Genomic DNA, 4,804 nt, shown 5'->3' on the forward strand with positions numbered 1-4,804 from the left:
CTCTGCTGAATAAACTCCTGGCCAATACAAACAATAAATAGTGAGAAGGGCCCTTCCTCTTTGAGGAGCAGTTTGGGAAGGTGTCAGATCCCATCCATCCATCCATCCATCCATCCATCCATCCATCCATCCATCCATCCATCCCTCCATCCCTCCATCCATCCCTCCCTCCATCCCTCCATCCCCTGAGCCCTCCAGGGACCCCTCAGCTCATCCATGAACTCCAGGAGTGCCTGGAATGCTGTCCTGGGCACTCACAGCACGCTGGGCTGGGCTCAGTTACTCTCACTGCTGCTCTACCTCATTTTCTGGTTGCATTTTCAGCTGGCAGAAGAGAATCCCTGCTGAAATGGGTGCTGAAAACAGACACTGAGGTGAAGGCACTGGAGGCTCCAGTGAGGGAACTGGGAGAGCTGGGACTGCCCATCCACAGCAAAATCCCTGTGGGGAGGGGCCCAGAGATGGGGACAGGCTCTTCAAGGGGTGAGCAGAGGCACCAAATGAAACCTGGGGGGTTCTAGTTGGACATCCTGCAGGGGGTGGGAGGGGAGGTGATGCTCACTGGCAGGAGCTGGGGGCACAGGGAGCTCAGTCCCACCCCAGAGCTCATGGATGAAGAGGTTGGGTCATCACAGAGGTGATGAAGCTGCTTCTGCATCCAGGGGGGCTTGCAAGGTAAAAACAGAACCTCTGGGTGGGAAAGAGCAGAAATTCTTCCCTAAGTACAAACAGAGACACTTGGATCCAGCATTTTCCAAGCTGGGACAGCTCTGGGTTTCAGTGAGCAGCAACGGGATGCAGAGCAGGGAATGAATTAATTGTCTGGGGCAGGGACACAGAACTGCTGCTCCACCCTGGGGTGAAGGTGAAAAATCCCCCAGCCCAGCTCCCTGGGGTGCCCAGGACAGAAACAGTGCAGCAGAAAACAAAACCCAAACAGGAGCCAGGCCTGGGTGCTGTCTGTGTGTCTGTGTGTCTGTGTGTCCTGAGCTCTGTGTCACCTCCACCCCACCTGCACCACTCCTACCCAAGGGGCTCCCAGGGGGCTCAGTCCTGCTCACACTCGAGGGAGGTTTTTCACTGGTCAGAGTGCTGCTTCCCCTGATTGTTACTCCTTTTCCTTTTCCTTTTCCTTTTCCTTTTCCTTTTCCTTTTCCTTTTTCTTTTTTTTTCTTTTTCTTTTTTCCCTGCACCCAAACCAGCTCTGCATGCAGCAGGCAGGGAGAGGCACAGCCCAGACTACCAGAGAGAGAGAGAGATTAAACTCTGCTCCCAGTCTAATCACAGGATAATCTCTACTGTGGTTGAAAAGCAATAATGGCTAATTTTTTTATTAAATACACTTGCACAGGCAGATTTCACCCAGGGCTTTGTGCTCTCCAGTGGCTGGAGGGGTGACAGCCTGTGCTGAGGCTCTGAGGGTGCAGAGAGCTTGGGGTGGGGGAGGCAATAGAAAAAGCACACTGTGATTTTATTTGGGTCAACAAGTGAGTGTATTTCAGCCATTCCTTCCCTTTCAAGAAGATGTTTGTACAATAGAGAACCAGTTCAGCTCCTGGAACTAAGCCCATCCTTTGCTGTTTGTCAGTAAAATAGTTTTTTGCATGTTTTTTGCATCTGAGTGTTTTTTCCATCCCTTTGAACCCAGTGATTCCCCCCTGGGGCAGAGCTGGGGCAGCCCAGAGCAGCAGCTCCCCAGTTTTGGGCAGAGGGGGGACAGAAGGTGCAAACAAGGCAGGGAAGGTGTGGGGAGAGCTGGCCTGACCTCTCCAGAAGGTTCTGGGATAATTTTCACCTTTTCTTGGCTTCTGCTCACTGGGATAACAGGGAAGCTCCAAGATCCACAGCTGATTTTAAAGCAAGATAAAATATTTCACTGCTCAATTCTCCAGAGAGGAGCCTGAGCCTCCTGTGCCCATTGCCTGGAAGGGCAGGAAGAGCTCAGGAATCTCAGGGTTTTGGCACAGAGAAGGAAAAGTGGGATCATTTCCCATTCCAGCAGTTCCCTCCTCCTGCTCCTTGCTGGCACAGGACCTACCCAGAGCAGCTCTGACCCTGCACAAAGATGCTGCTGCAGGACTGGTTCCACGAGTCTGGGCACATCTGGCCACATCTGGCACGTCCCAGGCTCGGTGCAGACAAAGCAGAGCAGAAACTAAACCCCAGAAATAAAACCCAGGCAAAAACTCAGGCTTCTAAAAGATCCTGAGTGGTTTTTCTCCACTCCAAACACAAACACAGGTTGGCAGGGAGGGTTTTCTGGGGAGATTCCCACCTTGCCAAGGCCCAGAGCAGGGACAGGGATGGAATCTCCTCCCAGCCTTTCCCACTCCACACAAATCCCTCAAAGGATGGCAGCTGGGAGGGGCCAGGCTGGAAATCTGAAGCAGGACCAGGTTTGCAGTGCAGCCAGGATGGGAGTGATGGATTGCCCATTTGCTCTCCAATCCAAAATGCCATTTTAATAAAGTGCTGTTGGCTCATAACTCAGGAGAGGAGATCACCTCAGCTTGGGGCTGCCACGCTCTGGGTGTCACCTCCAGGGGACATGGGTCACATGGAGCTGATGGGACAGATCCTGCTTGGAAATCTTGGAATTAAAGGTGACAGGGAGCTTTTCTTTCCTTCCTGTCACCTTCCAGCAGGGCCAGCAACAGCCTGAGGTGCCCAGTGGGCAGCAGGGCATGGAATCACCTTGCTGGGCCAAGAGAGGGGCAAGGAGTGGCTTGGGAAGGCAGGATCAGGAGAGCTGGGGTAAAATAACAGCACAAGGTGTGAAGGAAGGAAATGTGTGGGAGTGGATGGAGAAGTGTATTTCCTGTGGAAATAAAAAGTGTCACCAAGGACTAATGGCACCAGTGTGCACGAGTCTCTGCCTTTCTTTCCATGCACTGGGAAGAGGTGAAACATCAGGGCTGGAAGATTGAATGCAAGGAAAACAAACTGCCCACAGCACCCCTGGCACCCCAAACCTCCTCAGGCTCAACCTCTGCTTCTCCCTGCTCAGTTCTCCCAGTTCTCTCACCTCCCCTGTGCTTCCCAGGTGGGATGTGAGGCACCCACACTGAGCTGCTGCATCCACACAAATCAGATTCCACACCCTGCACAAACAAGGACTTCTCCCAAGGCATGGGGAGAACTGCCCAGAGCCACAGTCTCTGGAAGGAGAAGAATTCCCTGGGGATTTCAGCCCCACAGGGGCTGTGCAGGGGGAGTGGGAGCAGAGGGAAGGAGCTCCTGGGATTCCAACAGCACCAGGCCTGCAGCACAGAGCTCTGCCCAGCTGATCCTGTCAGGATTTCCTTTTCAGGATCAGTTCAGTGTCCTGGAATCTGACAGTGCCCCCAAAGCTGCACTCAATCCCTGCTGCCCCTGCTCCCATCAGGGACCTGACTCCATCTGCAGCAGGAATCTCAGCAGAGAGCTGAGGCAGCAGCATTGCAGCCCCTGGGATCAGCAGAAACACAGAAACACAGCACAAGGACAGGCAGAGCACCTTTCCCTCCCCCTGTGCTCCAGGGGGAAGGAGGGGGGAGGCACTGAAGGTTTATGGCACAATCAGGGATTGGAATCACTCCAGCAGAGCTCCCTCACATCATCCCTTAGAAGGGGCTCTGCCCAGCTCCCAGCTCCTGGGGCTTGGCAGAAATAATTCCAGTAAAATCCTGACTGGGAAAGGGAAAGCCTGGAATAGCTAATCCTGAGCAGTGGAGTAAAGGACAGCTACACCTAGGCTGAAAGAGAAGGGAAAAAAAGTGAGGTTTGAGTTGATTTTGGTCATTCTGAACACCAAATGAGTGGTTTGGTTGTAAAGAGATTCCCCCCCAGGCCACAGCAATGCACCTGGCACCAGGTGAGTGGCAGAGGGAACCTCACCAAGGGAGCAGCTCCTCAAGTGCCTCCTCACACTCTGCCAGGAGAAAACACCAGGAATTATTGTGGGGGATGCTGGCAGCCCAGGCAGGCTCAGGAATGATTCTGGTGTCCCACAAGGTTCTGTCTGAGGACAGGGCTCTGCTCCTGAGCTCACCAGCTCCTGCCAGGGAACAGTCAGAGCTCAGCAGCCCTGGAATGGACAAAGTGGGGCTGGTGGCAGCTCCTGTGTGAGGAGAACAGCTCAGCAAGCTACTCAAGGGCACAGATTTAGGTCAGGCCAATGTGCCTGTGCTGTGTAGCTACAGAAGAGGCCTCAGAGCAGAGCAAAGAGTTCAAATCCAGTTCAAACACAGAAAAAAAAAATCAGATTTTCTAACCTGTCTCTCAAGAACAAATGTCATCTCATCAAGACAGGCTTGTGTTCAGAGCTTGACAATGGCACATTTTCTCAGCTGTTGCAGAAATGCAGCAGAAGATTGGTGTTGTAAGAGCAGCTGGATGGCAGCAGTGGGAGCAAACAAGCCCCACTCATCTCTCTCTCTTCAGACCATACTGGATCTGTGTGCCCCAAACTCATCTCTTCACATAGAAAAGTGTTTTACTTGGGGGGAAAAAAATGTGGGGCTGCTCTCAGACCACCTGTGTTGACTCCAACTCAAATGATTGTCCCCCAAATCCACTTTTGTAAGAAAAATTTACTCTGAAAGGCAACTCAAGTGATGTCATCCAGAGATGTGAGCAAGGAGCTGTGGCATGGGCAGGATCTGGGGAAAAAAGGGTGAGAAATGTTTGTGCTGGGGCACAAACCCTAAAATTGAAATGTCTGGGAGTGTCAGGCTTGGGTGCTGGGACACTGCAGAAATGCTTTGGAAGGATTTGGGGTTTGTGCCTCTCCAGCAGCACAGGCCACAGAGACCCACACAGGCAG

The sequence above is a fragment of the Oenanthe melanoleuca genome, chromosome 21 (assembly GCF_029582105.1).
Source record: "Oenanthe melanoleuca isolate GR-GAL-2019-014 chromosome 21, OMel1.0, whole genome shotgun sequence".
NCBI lineage: Eukaryota > Metazoa > Chordata > Aves > Passeriformes > Muscicapidae > Oenanthe > Oenanthe melanoleuca.